Source organism: Sinohyriopsis cumingii, chromosome 3, assembly GCF_028554795.1.
Source record: "Sinohyriopsis cumingii isolate HCF-2022 chromosome 3, ASM2855479v2, whole genome shotgun sequence".
NCBI lineage: Eukaryota > Metazoa > Mollusca > Bivalvia > Unionida > Unionidae > Sinohyriopsis > Sinohyriopsis cumingii.
This window is the reverse complement of record NC_142963.1, coordinates 45,519,166-45,537,235: the sequence shown is the minus strand read 5'-3', so window position 1 is coordinate 45,537,235 and position 18,070 is coordinate 45,519,166. Positions and strand designations below refer to the sequence as shown.

Below are 18,070 nucleotides of genomic sequence, written 5' to 3'. Positions count from 1 at the left end.
TCCACCCACTGGGATTCTTGCATCGTCATCATAGTGGGGGGCATGGCAAACAGATCCAGTTCCGACTTGGAACAGGCGCATGACTCTGGGTACATCATTTTTTTTTGTTGCTATGTCTCAATAATTGAAAACGTCTAAGTCTCGAACGGTTCTTCTTTTCTTGATCTTTCTCGCTTTAGACGTGTGAAGTTTGGTGAAAGGATGTTTTCTTCGTCGTCTCTTTCTGCTTTGTCCTTGCTGAATGCCTGACTCGGTAGCGTGCAGGGCATTTATAGGTGTGTCTCGTTGGCCCAAAAGGTCTTTACCCGTTTGCAGCAAGACATTTTTGCCTGCCCTCATGAAAGCTTGTTTAGGGTTTCGTTTGTCGATGATGACATTTTGGAGAAATTCTTTGCCTTGCGTCAGTGCCGCATCTTTCAAGGCGTGCAATCCGCGTGTCACCATCGGTTTCAACACCGGAGCCACCGAACGAAAGGCCGATTTTAACATATCTCCTAAACCGTGTCCTCGCTGTCGAGCAACCCCTCGGTACACTGGATACATGACTTACGAGTCGTGAGAGAAACGTTTTCGAAAATGGAGTTTCACCGTGACTTTTCCTTTGGTGAATGGAATATTTTGTCCCAAATCTCCTTTTATAGCAATGTTGACCGTGTCCAAATACTACTTGCTGACAGGCAAATAGTGAGAATGGACAAATTCGCGGTGGACGTGATAAGTGTTTCCACCTTCCTCGTCAGTGGCCGTGGCAGAATTTACTTTGAAAGGAATGACACGAAGTAACGGCACGGAGGTGTGTCCCACCACGTTGTACTCCACCACATCGGAGTACACGAAGATCAAATTCAGTCCCTGGTTCAGTTCTACCGGGAAACAAAAATACCTCGCAAAATGCCCGTTGTTGTCAATGTCTGCTATGTGAATCTTTTTGGTTTGCTTATCCGTGACCATATTGAGGTCTCCACCCAAAATGTCATACAATTCAGGGCAAAATTTAATACGTATACTTTTTTCCTCACTTTCAAATTTGATGAGTAGACGGTGAGACAGTTTGTGGTACTCAATGGTGACAGGTTTCTTTAGTCCGGTCAGAACTTTGTCAAAGGCTGCATAGAATTTGTCAGCGATGGCGTCCACCAGATGTTGACCACTAAAATAAAATGGCCTGAATTAATTTTAAAGTGATAAATGTAAAAAGGAGGAGAAGTGTTACTGCTGATGCGGGGTATTGGGCTCTTGGGAAGTGATTTATGTTGAGAAGTGGTCGTCATGGTTTGCTGCACTGTTGGGTCCAGAATTTCGACGTCAAAAGTGTTTTGAGTTTCAGTGATGTTTTTGATTTGTGTTGGGTGAATCATTTCTACCAAAGCCACTTCCCAATGGGCTTCGTGATCTAAGGGGATGGCCTGAGGTAATTTGGCCGTGTAACAGCACAACGTGTTGTGGGGAAACACCTCCATGGAACTGTCACTGGGTAAGGTTAAGTAAAATTGGTTTTGGTGACTCATAATTCCAGAGTTCTGTGGCTGTCCAAGGGGTTACTGGACGTCAGAGGCGTGTCTCCGCTCAAAATGGGGTTCTGGTTGTGGTTGGAGTGGTGACTGGCACTGGCACTTGACACAAGGTTCCCGTGGTTTCCGTTCGAGGAGAATTTCAGGAAGGGATTGGGAAGCAGGTAACCGATGCAACTGCTCAACAAAATGGTCCACAATTGTTTGTCTCCTTGTTGCAAACTCAAATTGGCAATGGCTGCCCCGATGACACAATACACCACGAAGATTTGGCAGAAAAAGACGATTTGAGTTTTAGGCACACGTTCTCCGCACCACACCCACAAGGGTTGTTTTTGTAAATCTTGCACAGAAGAACTAGGTGAAGGAGTGGTCGACGTAGCTGCGTCTGTGTGAAAGGGCATGATGGTCACTTCTTTTTATAGTCGATGACTTGCGAAGCGTCGATCCAAGAATCAAAACTGGGTGGATATCCTTTCCAACGTACTTTGACTTCTTTGACACGTCGTTTGCCCACTTTACGGGTTCTGCGTTCGAGAATGGTTTCGATGTCGAACACGTCGTCTTCTTTTTTGGTGACACGTTGTAACTCGGGCAAATAAAACGTTCCTTTGAGCACTTCTCCGTTCATGTCTTCTAATTTATAGACGGCAGAATGACGGCCATGCACTCGTCCAGTGACACGAAACAATTCGGTCGTCCAGTTAGGTAAGTAACCTTTGTCGAAAGTGCGTTTGGTTTTGCCAATGCGCACCCAATCTCCTACGGCCAACTCTCCACTTTTCTTGGGGACAGCCCTCGTCGGGGACGTACCAAACAGACGCTCAAACAGCAGCACTTCGTTGTCGGGAGTCACTTCTTGCGGGGCACGTCCGATGCTTCGATGGTAAGATTGGTTGTACGCTTGCACCAGGTGCGGTAAGATGTCGATGTACTTCAGAGTGTGGTGATGCGTAAAATATTTCCACATGCGTTCTTTTAAAGTGCGTTGAGAACGTTCCACGATGCTGGCTTTGGTTTCAGGATTCTCGGTTGAAAAAAATGAATGTCACGTTTCTTTAATTCTTTTTGGAAAGCTTGGTTCAGAAATTCGGTGCCTTTTGTCCGTTTGCCATCGAAGAGGGTGACGGCCACTTTGTTTCAACACTCGTTGCAGGGCTCGCACTAACTCGCTGCTCGATTTGGAAGTCAAGGGCACGACCCAGGCAAATTTGGAAAAGACGTCGATGACACAAAACAAATATTTGTAGCCACGATTGTAGCTGGCCAAATGAGAGACATCGGCTAAATCGGCTTGCCATTGATGATCGATGCCTTCCACTCGGGTGCGACTTCTGGCAAACTTGCGTCGAATGGGTTTGTGTAAAGTGTAGGTAGCTTGTTCTTGTAACCATCGTTGCACTTGAGGTAAACGGAGACTTTTCAATCGAGTTTTGGCAGCACGACACAATTTTTGAACTCCTGCGTAACCTGCAGGATGAGAGGGATCGTAGTAAATGCTGCCTAAGACTTCTTCCATTTTTTTTGTGTTTGTGTGTTAATAAGACACCCACTCTTGGAGGATGCTACTCTTTTTCTCTTGGGGTACTTTCTTGGATTGCAATGCTTTGCGTGTGCGACCGGCAATAGGTGTTGAAGAGGAGGATGTCTGACCGCGGGATATCGGTTCTTGTTTCATTTCTGTCTTCACTTCTGTCTTCACTTTCTTTTTCTCTTGTGATGAAGAAGGGGTGGCCATCATCTTTTTAATCCATCCAATTCTGGAGGTAGGTGGTGTTGTTAACTTGCGTACTTTTTCTGGTGGAGTTTGAAACCCTTCTTCTTCTTCTTCTCCTTTTTCTGTCTTGGTCACTGGTAGTGGTGGTACTGGTACTGGTACTGGTGTTGGTGCTGGACTTTTCATCAAGGTCTTAAAATCTTTCAGAGTGGGTAGAGCTGTTTCGTCTAAAGCTTTCTGGTGAAAGAGTTGCAGTCGTTGCAAGAGTTGACCGTACTTTTGCGATTTTTCTGTTTCGGACAAATCTTGGCGATCCATCAAGGACTGCAATTCGTGTTGTAAGTGGGACATCTCGCTCAAATGGGGATTGGGAGGTAAATGCGGGGTGCGTTGTTCTTGCCACCGATGGTATTCCATCCATCGTTTGTAAGGCACTAAAGCTAGTTTTCGTCCTTCCATGGGGTTGTCAGGGGTCGATTCTGAGATCTTGGGACTTCCGAGGGCCTTTCATTCTTGCTCCCACTAGTCCTCCCAACATGGTTCCCAAGACTCCTTTCAGTAAGGGACCTCACAAGAGGGGCAAAATGCCTCCACGTTGGACCAACATCTTCTTCTTTTGACGAATGGGAATTTTCTTGTGAACCATTTGGCGAAGAACGTGACGATGTTTACCTAAGCATTGTTTCTGGTGTTTGGACAAAGGGATCGTGCCTTTCAAGACGTTCAAACAGCATTCGCACACGGTATCGATGACCTCTTTGGAGGCCGATTGAATGAGTTTTTTTCGTAGGGGTGGAGAAGCTTTGGACAGGACAGATAACATGTCCCCATGTTTAACTAAACGAGGAGGCAGACCTTTTCTTTTGTTTCCTTGGGCTGTTTAGAAGAGGGATGTTTTCTGGAGGGTGACATCTTTGAGTCTTCAGCACCAAAAACACTGATACCCCTACTTGGTCACAGACCTTTTTTATACTGGAACGCGTCGCCACTGATTGTCTTTACGTCGTATCAGTTTGAGGACAGGCATGACACGTCGTGCAGGGGTACGTAACGGACTAAATCGAGCCAGTTCTTGCTTGGGCAAATCCAGTAAACTTTGTAACATGCCCGATCTTTCTTGGACTTTGATTTTGGGAGAAGGTACTTTGTGAGCAGCAGCCACTGCCACTAAATTGGAGGGTCCTGCCACTGGGGAAGTTCTTTTTGGGGTCATCAACGGAGATGTTCTTGGTGTGATCAACTTCTCCAAGTACTCTTCAGTTCATGGTGTCATCAACGGAGAAGTGGATGAACGTGAGGCTGCCGGAGACGCAGTCACCGCCGTGGCAGGTCGTGGTTTGCGAGTGTAAAGTTGCGTCCTGGCCAAAGAAGTGCCTCTCTTGCGACTATTTTTCTTCTGTGGACTTTTGTTTTTCTGGGGGCTTTTCTTTTCTTTTTCCGGGGTGGTGGTGTCTGGTAAGAGGAGGGTCCCGCCACTGGAGAAGTTCTCCTTGGGGACCTGGTCTTTTTCTTCGTCTTGGAGCTTCGTTTGACTTTTTTCTTGGGGAGAAGTTTGGGGGCATTAGGATCCCATCTTAAGAGAGAGCGAATGATGACCCTCCTAGAGTACCGCTTCCTCAAGGTTTCAAAATGATTTGTTTTTTGGTTTGAGTGTCGATGCGGGGATCGGCCAGTTGGACCAAAGCGACTTTGTTTCGATCAAAAAAGCGTTTGGTTTGATGAGGAATCTGAATGATCCCTTGGAGTAATTAACGTGCCGTCACCGTGAACCATCGTAAGACTTCTTTGAGACTAGCTTCTAAGGCACGAGCCCGTATTTGTGGATTTTTTTCTCGACTGATGCCATACAAGGCACGAATCAATTTAACGGGAAGATGCGACTGAAGGGACGTCATGTTCAAAATGTGTGTGAGACAGACGAAAAGGGTCTGAGGTTTTTATAGATTTTTTTGTGGAGTGAAATTAAGTCGAGGACGGAGACGTGTACAGGACAGGCCCTCCGTCTTGGCCCCAGTGGTGAAACAAGTGGATACGAAATCGCAAATCCTCGGGGGTCGTAGGTTTCAAATCGACGAGTAAATAGGCGTGTGGAGTTTGAGTGGCATCGTCGTACGCCTGAGTCAGCCAAGGCTAAGACTTGCACTTGCGATTTATCTCGAGGGCTTTTAAACAAGACCACGTAATGCGCATTGAGACTGATGGTGCGATGGGCTTTACTTTGTTGAAACAAATTTTGGGTGATGTAAACGACACTGGCATTACGGTGATGCCCTTTGCGCGTGAACCACAGTTTAATTTCTTCTTCGTCTTCTCCTAACATGTCGTCGAAAATGACCAAATGGGTTTGACGGGAGTCAGAGACGATGCCGTCGTCTTCTTTAGGAATGTCTTCCACAAACACGATGGAATCGCCTTGACTTTCTCGCAAGAGGCTGTACGCCGATTGCCACTCTTTGTAACACCACACGATCCGCTGAGGAGGTCGATCGATCAAATGATGTTTATGTTCGATCAAACGTTTGACGAATTCGGTTTTGCCTGAACCGCTAGGTCCAGCAATGAGCATGTTAAAGGGATGGCGAAGATACAAAGCCTCCCAACTGGCACGATCTAAGTGTTCGTCGATGACTTTGACAGTAGAGGAAGAGGGAGCAGAGACAGCAGAGGTAGCCATGGTGTGAGAAATGTCACTTGTGACACGAAAACAAACAAGACGAGAGTTTATATACTTTTTTTAGAACACGTTTATTGAATGTTTCAAACATGAATACGAAAGACAAAAAAAATACATAAAAGCCAAAGGCTTAAGTACAAGAATAAAAGGCACATGATAACCATTAACGTGGAATAAACACAAGTGTCTGTACAACATGTTTTGGGTAATGTTCTGACCATTCTATAAGGGGGTAAGGTCACACAAGTGTTCTCCCGAAAGGGTCTTTCTGGGATGTCCACGACAGTCCTGTCCTGGGTGACGGGTTCTTCTGGCACCGTCACTTACACAGGTTGAAAAGTCGCAAGGCTCACAATCGCATTCCACTTCAGAAGCCCCACACTTGAATTGTGCCTGTCTAAACTTGTTTTGTGTTTCTCTGAAAGTATTCATCTTGTTCGCTCGGTCTTGGTAGTCACAATGAACTATCGATCTTGCCTAGGGTTCCTTTTTATATACAGACCAATACCGACGTGTCCATACGGTAAGGTGAAATGATTGGGAAGTCGCACTTGCTTCTGGTACACGATCTGATAGACATTTTCCAAGGGTCTACTGACGATGTGGTGAGTGGGTAAACGTACAATTTTGTTCGGTTGATAGGTGGTCATTTTAAAGTTTGCATCCTCTCCCGATTGCAAGGCTTCTTTCAATACCCCAAAGTTCACCACACGACTGGTACGATAATTCAGAGTCAATCCTTTCACTTTACACGTCGTGTGCAATTCTCCTTGTGGGTCCCGGTATTCGTAGCCGTAATTTTTGGGACGACCACTGACGAAACTTAGAATCTTGTCGTCGGGATGTTCGTCTGTCCAGGCTCCTAAACGGTCTCCTTCGATGTCAGGGTGCTGTTGACTCGGGTGATGGATGTAAATGCAACTGTCCGTGTCAAAGTACAGGACACGTTCCCCTAACAGTTCTAAAGCTTCGTACAATTTTAAGCGAGCATGAGCTGTCACGTAAGCCGCAATGATGACATTTCCAAAGGGGTCGTCTTGTACAATGTCCAGATCTTCTTCGTAATTGACCAAGATCAAATCTTCGCGAACGACGTCCACGTGTTTCATGTATTTGGTTTTGTCGTGAATCATCTGAAAGTAGCGGGAAGGTTCTGTCAAATATTCCGTCTTGGGTAAACACGGTCGTTGTGCCATTTTACCCCACAAGCAATTTAACATCACTTTGGCAAACGACCGCCTGCCTTCGTTTTTCTCGATGTGGTCTAAAGAGATGCCTTCTTGTTCATAGTATTTCTCGTTGAATGTCTTTTCGTCTTCGGAAGTGTGACACCAGGAAGGATAGCCGCTGGCTTCTTGCTTCAGTTTCAAAAAGGCATCCACGTAGTCGGCGAAAATGCCTTTCTGAGTGGGGTCATCCTTGTGGTATTGTTGTGTCTTGGGAAAGTGGCAAATTTCGTACACTTCTAACAGTTGGTATCCCATGTCCAGAGCTTTGAACAAATCTACGCTGACCCAGGTTCCCGTCAAGGCTCGTTCTTCCTGGGTGTGCTGACAAGGTTGGTCTTGGTTGCAGGTTTCGGCACAAGTACGGCACAATGGAAACATCAGTTTGCCTTGACAATGGTGAGGTAAGACGGGATGGTATAGGTTCGTGGGAGGCAAAACTTTACACTTGATCAAGCCTTCGTATTGTCGAATGTTTTTCAGGTCGATGTGTTCCGTGAACAATTGTGGGTGCCGTGCAGGAAAGGGACAATATTTGCACACGTAAGGATACAGCGAACACACGTCCAAGTATTTGATTTCTTCTCCTTTCTCTTCGTCGGCTTGGTACAGCAAACAGGTGGCATTGGTCCTTCCTCCGTACAAACTATCCCTCGGGTTTAGGGGGTCCATCAGCTTCTAACTTTCCACGGCACGTTTAAACTCGGGATCGGTTTTCATACGGTGATCGTACTCGTGTTTCCACATTTCCACCACTTGGTATCCTTACTGTTCTAACTTTAGGCGTCGCTGACAAGTGTCCTGGTACAAGTCTTCCATGGTTCGTTGTAAAAACTGATTTTTAGTGCTACGATCAGGGTAACAGACGGGACATCCGTGAAATAAGCAACCGTTAAACTCGTACACGATCATGGGGTTTTCTAAGTCCCAGCCATCGACCGAATACGTCCTGGTGGTCTTTTCGCCTCCTCCGTTGCGGGCATGCTGAATCCATTTGTCTTCCTTGTCGCACAAGTAATGTAACCAACGTAGGGCTTTGACCGAGTATTGATGTTTGACATAGTGGGTCGTTTGAGGACTGATGACAGCCACGGTGTTTTCAGGCATGAATCGTTGTCGATACACTAAGGAACACGCTTTGGCAATGGTGCAAGCTTCTTTCAAAGGATCGACCCCTCCGTGTTCCATGAACAGTTCTCGAAATTTTCCATAGCAACGCCGTAAAATGTCCACGTCAGAGCGACAATACTTTAGCATTTCTTCCTGAAAATCGAACGGGTCGGAGGCGTGAGTCTGGTACCAAGCGTAGAAAGCTTCTCGTTGTTCGGTACGCATGTTGTCGGGGTCGTAATAGTGAGCCTCAGGCAAATGGGGTAGAACGGCGTGTTGATTGGCTTCCGTATTGCAAAAGTGTGGAAAGTACCCTTTAGCCATTTCTGTCATTCCAAACGTTTTAGGCATTCGACTCAAAGGCATGGCCAAATAGCTCATCGAATCTTTAAACTGCACTTGTCCCACTTGCATGAAAATGATTTTGGCTCCGTTCAAAGTGACTTTAGGACGTTCTGTGCCTTGTTCGGTATAGTATCTGAGAAGAAACTGTCCATCGTATCCGGAGAAATTGTGAGCCATCACTGTGGCATGACGATGACAATCTCCGTAACGTTCGATGTCCTCTTGACTCCACGTCTTGTCGATGGGATCTAAGACCCATTGGGCAAAATCGGCTAACGTGTTCGGTCCTCGAAAGATTTTTTCACGCCCTCCGGGAATCTTGCTGCAGTGAGGGCAATGACTGAAGATAGGTTCTTGAATGCACTTCTCGCACGCTCGATGAGCCACGCAGAAATTAGGAATGTGAATGCCAGTCTCTTGCATGCATTCGAAATCGAAAAAGATGAAATTGACTTTCTTCTTGTGACCGTCCTCTTTCTCTGGTGGGGGTTGGTATTTTTGCACGTAGCATTCGTGTTGCAGGTCCACGATGTGGTGACAAATGTGACATTTTTTTTCCCTGAACATACGTGTGTCTTGGTACTGTTGGTACGTAGGCCTTGTCGACACGTAGGGGACAGTCTCAGCAGTTGACAAGCACATTTCTGCTGTGAACCTTGGGTCTTCAGATGTTGTTGGTAACAGGCAGGGCTGACAAACGTGCGCAGACAAGCAGGACAATGTACTCTTTCTTGTCCTTCGCTCAGACAGGGTGGAGAGGCCAAACATCCTGGGCATTTCCATCCGCAATGTTTGTGTTGCTCTCGATTGTTATAGCCATAGTCACATTTCTCACAGTAATAACTGTATCCCAGGAATCCTGTGATAGTGGTAATGGTATCGAAATGGTCATCGTGGTAATAGACATGAATGTATTTTCCGTCCTTAAAGTCTTTCCCTCGAAACAACAGAGGTCCGCGCATTTCTTGAGGGTGCACTTTCAAGGTGTATCGTGGAGCTAGGCCATCTTGCAATTTCTGCATCTCAGGAATGCCACAGGGTGTGTCTTTGGACAGTCCGGCTTGTTGTAACAGGAGTTCTGCTTCGTTTCGTTGTTTGGCACGGTCGGGTCGTTGAATAGTTTTCCAGGCTCTTTTCCATTCTACCGTGTCGTTCTTGTTGGCATAGGTTCGTCCCACCACGATGGCTCGGGCTAAACACATCTGGTCTTGAAAATTGTGAATTTGGACGAGACTCTTTTTGGTGTTGCGAAGGTCGTTCACCAATAACACCTTATTGCGTTATCCGGTCCCTTGAGGAGGAGAGACGTGGGCCATTTTCAGTGTGGCTTTACCATCGGTGATGTCAAACTGGTCATTAGATTGTTGTACGTGTTGAATCTTGTCCATGACTTTGGAAGGGGTTAGTTCTGCGGGTCTGCTAAACTCGATCCAAACAGGGGATTTCAAGCTGTCGTGATCTATGGATAGTGTCAAGCGATCGTCTTCTTTGGGTTGACATTGTCGCTTGAGTGCGGTGAGCAAAGAATCCCACATCTCGGTGATAAACCCTTCTGCTTTCTCCAATGGTACGTCGGACTTGAAATCTTTAAACTTCACTGTGTAGGTGTAAGCCGTGGTTCTAAATTTTCTAGAGGAGCGCTTTTCCGTCTCTCGAATGGAATAGTACTTTTCAGGGTTGACTAAGGGTGGTGAACTTTGTTTAGAGGGTTCGGATTCTGGTTCACTCATGTCCTCTTCAAAATCACTGGCATGAATTTGTGCCAAGACTTCAGCTCTGGTACGAGGAAATAGATCATGTTTGTGCCTCTTACTTTCTTCTTCTTTCTTCTCGAATGAATAGGATCGTTTCATCTTGAGTGCAAAACGTCAAATGACTCAAGTTTAAACACCATAGACTAATTTATAGTCATGGCAAACCAGCGTATATACAAAGGGTGTGTGTCTTGTCCTTCACTATTCATTTCACTCTCAAACCGAGCACAACGATGGAAGAGACTACCCAGATGGAACGTTTCATCAGAGCTTTGCGAGGGGTCATTAGAAAATTCTCTTCAGACCAGCCGACGGACTACTCTCCTTCCTTTCGAGATAAAAGTCAAGATACTTGCTATATCTGTCAGAAGAAAGGGCATTGGTCTTCACAGTGTCCAGACCGTCAAAAAATAACAAAAACAGGGGCTAGAAAAGACAAAAGTCAAGATACCTGTTATTATTGTCAAGAAAAAGGACATTGGTCTCCAGATTGTCCAAAAAAGAAACAAGAGGAGTCGGAAGAAAAGAGGGATTCTTCAGAAGAAGAGAGAGATTCTTCAGAGGAAGAAAGCAGCCAGGTGAAGAAAAAGAAACAGGAGAAGAAAAGAAGGGAAGAAAGTGAGGAGGAAGAGGAGGAAAAGACTGTGACGGTAAAGAAATTGAAAAAAAAAGAGAGTAAAAAAAGAAACAGAAGAAGTGAATGTAATTTATAAAGTGTTCTGTTGTGAATTGTGAATTGGATTGTAACTATGGAGAAAAGAATACATTAATTATATAAGGTAAGTGTCTTTGAGTTTTGATTTTAAATAAGAAGCTACACTCACGCACTCATACACAGACATGTACTATAAGGGTAAAATGTTTTTTTTTGTTGTTGATTTTTGAGTTATTGGCAAATTGAAAGGCTATCTCTTTTCGAGAGAAGTGGGTGGCCCTGAAAAGGGCCTTTTTTGGTGTAGGGGTGAGTTTAAGCAATCAACTTTAACTGCCTTAAGCCTTTGCCATGGCCGAGGCCTACTTCTGATGATGATGATTGGGTTGAAATCAGTAAGGGTGGTACGATAGGCTTAGTCACAGGGTTGGCGTGTTTAGCTCGGGAAGGTCGTATTCTCTTCGGTCGTGATAAAGAAGTCTGATACATTTGTTTCAGACTTCTTAACTCCGCTAAAATGTCTAACAGGACCGTGACCGTTTGATTTTCACCCTCTTGTTTCTTTGCTGCTACTTCTTCTTCTTCTTGTTTTTTCTTACCTCTTCTTGTTGCTGTTGCTGTTGCTGTAAGAGAAAAGCTTGTTCCGCTTCCTTTTGTCGTTGCATAAATTTCTCCAATTCTTCTTTCTGTCTCTGTCTAAAATTCTCCACTTGCGGTAATGAAGAATGAGACGAAGGTTCCGGAACAAATTCTTGCGAGGTAAGAAAATCCACAAAATCCCAATGTACCTCTTTTGAAAGTAAGTCCGGGTTCCCTTGGGCGGACTCCACTGCTGGTGCACCCCAATGGATCGTTTTCTGAGTTTCCGTCATGTTGAATCACTGTCGCATAGATTGACAGCACACATGCGCTAGCGAATCTATATAGACCACATGACGTCACAGACTGCTCTCTTCGGATTGGATGCGGACTGACTGAAGTTTGTAACGCGTGTTCGGATTGGTGAATGAACTCAATCCGTTTCAATCTTTCCTCTACCTATAAATAAGCGCAGTTCACTGCATTGATTCACCTGTTCTCGTCGCCTCACGATGTGGACCACAGTTGAATCATCCACCCTTGTGTCTTCAATGATGTTTAGGACGGACATGCTCATGTATGTCCGGTCCAAGTGGACTGTTGTTGATAGGACAGATACTAGTCTATGGATGAGAAGAGTTTACATAGAAAGACAAGGATGCCTCAAGAGGGTACATGTGTATGGACCTGCAGTTAGAAGGAGTTTAAGAAGAAGAAGATGTGACAGATGCCGTCTATGTTAATATTAATATTAACATAAACCCAAAGGCCCTTTTCAGGGCCACCCTCATTTCTCGAAAAGAGATAGCCTTTCGATTGCCTACCCCTTTTTCAAATTTTTTCAAAAAAAAAAATCCCATGTTCCCCTTGTCCCTAAAGTAGTTCTTTTTTCTAACATGTTCAATTCCCCTTTGTCCCTAGACAAACCCAAACTCTATTCCCATGTTCAATTCCCCTTGTCCCTAGACAGACCCAAACTCTATTCCCCATGTTCAATTGCCTTTGTCCCTAGAATCGATATTTTTTTCCATTGTTCGAATGCCTTTGTCGCTAAAATGGATATTTCCTTTTTTTTTCCTTTCTCCAATGTCAAATTCCATTGTCGCTAATCTTACCCAGGGTTTCTTGTCCATGTTAAATTTCCATTGTCGCTAATCTTACCCAGGGTGGTTAATGCTAAATTTCCATTGTCGCTAATCTTACCCAGGGGGTGTTTTTAATGCTAATTCCCATTGTCGCTAATCTCACCCCATTCACTACTATCTATGAATGTGATCTCCTGTACATTTAAAAGAAATGTTTCAAACTATCTTTGAGATATTTTAGAAATGAAACCAAAAATAGAGAAAAAACAATTCGCTGCTCTAGCTTCAGGTTGTTAAACATTTTCACCTGGTTGGAATTTCGATATTGTAATATTGGTACTTTTATCAATTAGAATAACAAATATGTAGAATTTATTGCGTATCCTTCTGAAGTAATATGGCAAAAATAACTGAAATACAGATATATGACTACAATAGATACGTAAACTCTAGGTTTAAGAGAAATTTAGGTCCGTTGAAAACAAAGTAATGGTTGGTTCACCATATTTAGGGATCAGGTCATTTATTGCCTTTCTAGCGAAGCGACAAGTGACGAAATCACTTGGCCCTTCGAAATCAATCAATCATATTAGTGCGGACTAATATCCTATACAACTTCAAGCATACATAAAACGTACATTTGGGACTTCTGCCAATACCCTTCTTCTAGCCGCTCAACAAAATTAATACGAAATATTCTACTGAAAACTATCCCTCACAGCATTTTAATACAGTCAGATGTCTTATAATAAAATGTAAAGTGAATGCAATTTACAAATCAATTAGGGTTCTATCGATGCAAATGCACACGCAACAATTCAATTACAATGGACGGTGGAAAGTCTGTACCAGAGCATGGTAATATCGAAGATTTGTGACAACTTTCCCAGATAATGATTTCAATGGAAATGTATTTGCTACTGCAACGCAAAATTGATTTTGCAAACGAACTTTGTAAATAAGTAGTAGGAAACACGATTGAATAAGCCGTCACTGAAACTAAACATTTAAGAGCACCGTTCAAAATCACGCAATCTCAAAATATTAAAATTTTATTTTTGTGATTTGAACTGTGTCAATTAGATACATATATTCATTTTGTTTTCTTCATCAATACAGCTATCACCATTTCGGTAGTTTATTCATATTTTGTTTCCTTTGCAATGAACTAGTTACTTCTTAAAGACAAAACAATGGATTGTATCTCCACTTGGTGTAGGACATTGAGTGATGTCATGCTGATGTTTATCCTTGGTCTTACAGTTGAAGTATGGACTCCGTTTGGGTTTAAAGTTTTTTTTTCTGAGCATTTCCCTCTTGTTTACCAGCTTAAATAGCAGATCAGTTCATAATATAGGATCATTGCTGCACATTTGCAAGATCTTTTATAACTTATCGTTTAATATCTAATCGGTTATGTGATGCGGATGATATTAAAATAAGTAAACTCCGTTGGAGATTGCGACTTAAAAACTGCTGGGTCATGTTTTGTGTGTGTGTGTGTGTGTGTGTGTGTGTAATTAGCAAGACATCATATAAGAAACTGATAATCAAACACTGTTCAAGTTCTCAGTTAAGGAATACGAACGAATAAGAGTGCGGTGTTAACAACCTCTAAATACTTACTGGTTGGTGTTATTACTTACATGGAAAACAATAGGCTGGTTTGGAACCATTTTAATGTCGGTACCAATTGCCCCCGTACTAGCAGCAAATGATGTTGTCAATGCAACAAAAGTATCAGTCACTCTAGGGGGGCTATTGCAATATGCAAATAAAAATTTGAATTAAAAATTACCTTTGTTAGAGTACTGTATTTATGTTTCAAATTAATGTATGGAAATGGATGCGTCATTCTAGAATATATTTGGAGAACAGAAAGCAGCTTTAATAACAGAAGTTTGGTAAGAGACAAAATGCGGAGAATAACTGGCAGCATAATGTTAAAATGCTTCATTTAATTGTATGCACATCTTTATACAATTGATACTTCTGCTCAAATCTATGTATGCAATAAAAATTCATTTACTTAAAAATTTGAAAAGTCACATGACCTATCACAATTTTTAAAACTATATTAACTTCTCCAAACTGTCTCTGTTCCAGGAATGCAAATATTTTATAGAGGCAAAATGTGTGCTTAAAATCTTATAATTCAGGCATTTATTTAGATGAATTTCATCAGTCATATGAAGTCTGTAAAAAATGTACCTCAGACTTGTGAACATGTATCGCACAAATGCTAATGCTGAGTTCGCCTTACCTATCACCATTGGAACCACTATCTATGAAGAGTAATCGTAAGATAGTGCCACCATACTGGACGGTTTAAAATACTCTCTGCAAATTATTGACACAATCCTTGGCTATTTATTGAAAAATGTTTTTGACAATTTTCATTGTTAGTGAGGAATTAACACAAATATATAACGATAAGTATATGGTAGTAATGATTGATTATGAACCAGTCAAGAAAGTAACGATTTTCTTCCTAAATGGAGGCAAGATATTTGGCACAGAAATGTCAAAACATAATTTTAAAAAAATCAAATTTCAAGACAGGGGATACTTCGTTCAGTCAACATAAATGATTGGATATACAATGTTTATGTCAAGTTGTAAAATCTTGAATTAAGCAGATGTCTAAATTTCAGTTTTATACAATAAGGACAAGAATTGTAAAAACTGAATCTTGTTAACTTAGAATCATTCTTTAGTACTCCTGTTAAAATTGCGTTGTTTTCAACATTTTTACTATGCATGGGTTGCGAAGATTTGTTATATGTTTTATACAAATCAATTGCTTTTTAATTTTTTAAACACTGTACTTTAGGTGACACAAATAAACGGACTTAAATGCCTCATTAAAATCCGTATCTCTAGATATCTAGATCCAAAATTCCATGAGAATTTTGCACAGAACTGTAGGGGATTGATCTATAAATTACGATCTGATATTACAATCTGTAGTTTATAAATAATACTCACATATCCTACCTTCTTTCAATTAGAAATTATTTTACTCCAGGGGACTAAGCCAACTGTTTGTTAGCTTAATTTTATGTTTGGCATTTATCGTAGAAAATCGATAAAAAGAAGATACTTGGATTTGATTAAGACAAACAGACAGACAGACATATAGAGACGTATTTTCTTCTGGGCACTTACCGTCTTTCCATTTTTGCGATGTCATGTTGTATGTGTACATAGTATAATCTGAACCCCTAAATGATGCGATTTCCTGGTAACTGTAGTGGTCATCTGGGGCGTTGACATAGTCATCCAGAGCGGTACCGTGACTGTTGGAAATAATTGTCAGCATGAAAATAGCTGGTCCCAGAAATCGATTTATACTGTTCATCTTTTGTTTATTCTTTATAATGATAAGCACGCATATGTATCAGGATGCATATAAACTTCAATCGATGTTGGTTGTGTCTATATTCGTTAGTACAATTGCAACTGAGGCTATCCTATCGAGTTGACTATGACCCGATATCTAAAGAGTGGATAATTGTTTTTATAGCTAAGCAACTGAACGTGCATGTTTCTCGTCGTAGATCGCTAGCGGCGAGAGACTAAAAGCATGGTATGCACGAGTATTTTACCCTTACTAATACTCATTCTCCTGTAGATTTAAGGCAAGTTTCTTTTCTGAGACATTGGTCTTTTGGATCTCGTCAACGAGTGTACATTCTCCAGTTGTGTTCTACAGCCATATGGGTATGTATTACATGTTTATTTTATTGGATATGTGAAGCATACTCAGTTTTTAATGTCGTAGCATGAAATGGTTCCTTTAACATTACACGGATTTGAAACGTCGTGAACTTTTAAACTGTTCCAAGTGCTATTAAGAGTTTAATTTAGTCGAATGTATTTATACTATATATTTTAATTCCGTGCCTATTATTACGACCAGTTTGGGTTTATTGTAGCTGTCTGTTCGTATGTGTGTGCGGGTATGTCAGAATGTCGGTCTGGCCGTCTGTATGGGGATGGAAGCTGGTGTGACCATCAAGACCATGCAATAACGGAACCGCTGATTCGTAAACTTGTGCGCATGGTTGATCCATGAAGGGTGTATGTGACCTATATGATCGCGGGCCAACCCAATAATTGAGGAGTAAGGACAAGGTTGCACGTTTTTACAAGTATTTGAGTCGTACGGCGGTACAAATGAATCACGAGTCATATTTGTTTCAATTGATTATGTTGTTTCAATTGAGTACATTTGTCATCTTGATTACATGAGATTTGAATCTTACTTTCATTACATGACTTTTGAATCTTACTTTCATTCCGTGATATTAAGCGAATCTTGTTTTCATTACATGAGATTATACGAATCTTACTCATTACATAAGATTGCACGAGATTATTTGAATCTTATTTTCATTATTTGAGATTATATGAATATTACATTTTATACATGAGAACACATGAATTACATTTTTTGTTTTCCCATTTGTGAGTGTGTCTAAAGTAATTGAACGAGTCGTTTGTTTAGAGCGTGAAGGAATCAATGTAAAGTATACATACCAATTTGTATTCGTTTCATAAACTTCCATCTTTCATCATTGTTTTGTGTTGTCATTTAATCCAAGAATCCATTCAGGTCAATCCTGTAACACACATGTTCAAATATTTTTTTAAGTTTATTCTCCAGATAAAAAAGTAAGCAATGGTAGGATTGGGGATCCTTGGGATAATATCTTTACAGATGTGTAAATATTGTTTACAATGAATAGGTACATCAGTAGTTTTCAAAATACTACTCTCATCGTTAATATCGTGGTCCATTATAATTGATAAGTCTTAAGACAAATAGTTAGAATAACATGTGGTGTAGAGACAGAGACAAAATGATGAATAGGACTTTGGCATTCACTAGTATTTCTGTTCCCACATTCATCTGAATAATACTTTAATCCGAGGATTTGGATGCCAAACCGTTATTATAAAATTAAATAAAGTGAGGAGATTGTTTAAAATACTTAAGGGTGAATGAAAAAAGTTAAACATACATTTTGATTACTATTTACTATATTAATGAACTATTTTGCTTTATCAGGAGATTAGTAGTGGCAGAGCCTAGCATACCATTCATCAAATATAATTCAGTTAGTAATCGAATACTGGTCCTGAGCCAACTGAATAATTCATTCCAAAACTTTTGACCATATTACACCCAAACATTAGGTGAATTATATATTTCGTTTCTTTCCCACGGTAGCTACAATTGCATATATTGTGAAGTTTTTGAAGAACAGGAATTCGAATCTTCATATGGTAAAAACAGTTTCAGTACAATTTTTTTATTTTACAAATATTAACTATATGTATTTTGCTCGTAGTAAAATCTCACTTATGGAATCGATTATAACATAAGCTCAAAAGGATAACCAAGCTTTAAA

The 18,070-nt window shown here is 41.6% G+C and overlaps 1 pseudogene; it reads right to left on the bottom strand.

Annotated features, from left to right (window-relative positions):
- LOC149802783 (autocrine proliferation repressor protein A-like) overlaps positions 1 to 16,014 on the bottom strand; it is a 35,448-nt pseudogene extending 19,434 nt beyond the window's left edge.
- Positions 16,015 to 18,070: the final 2,056 nt, after the last annotated feature.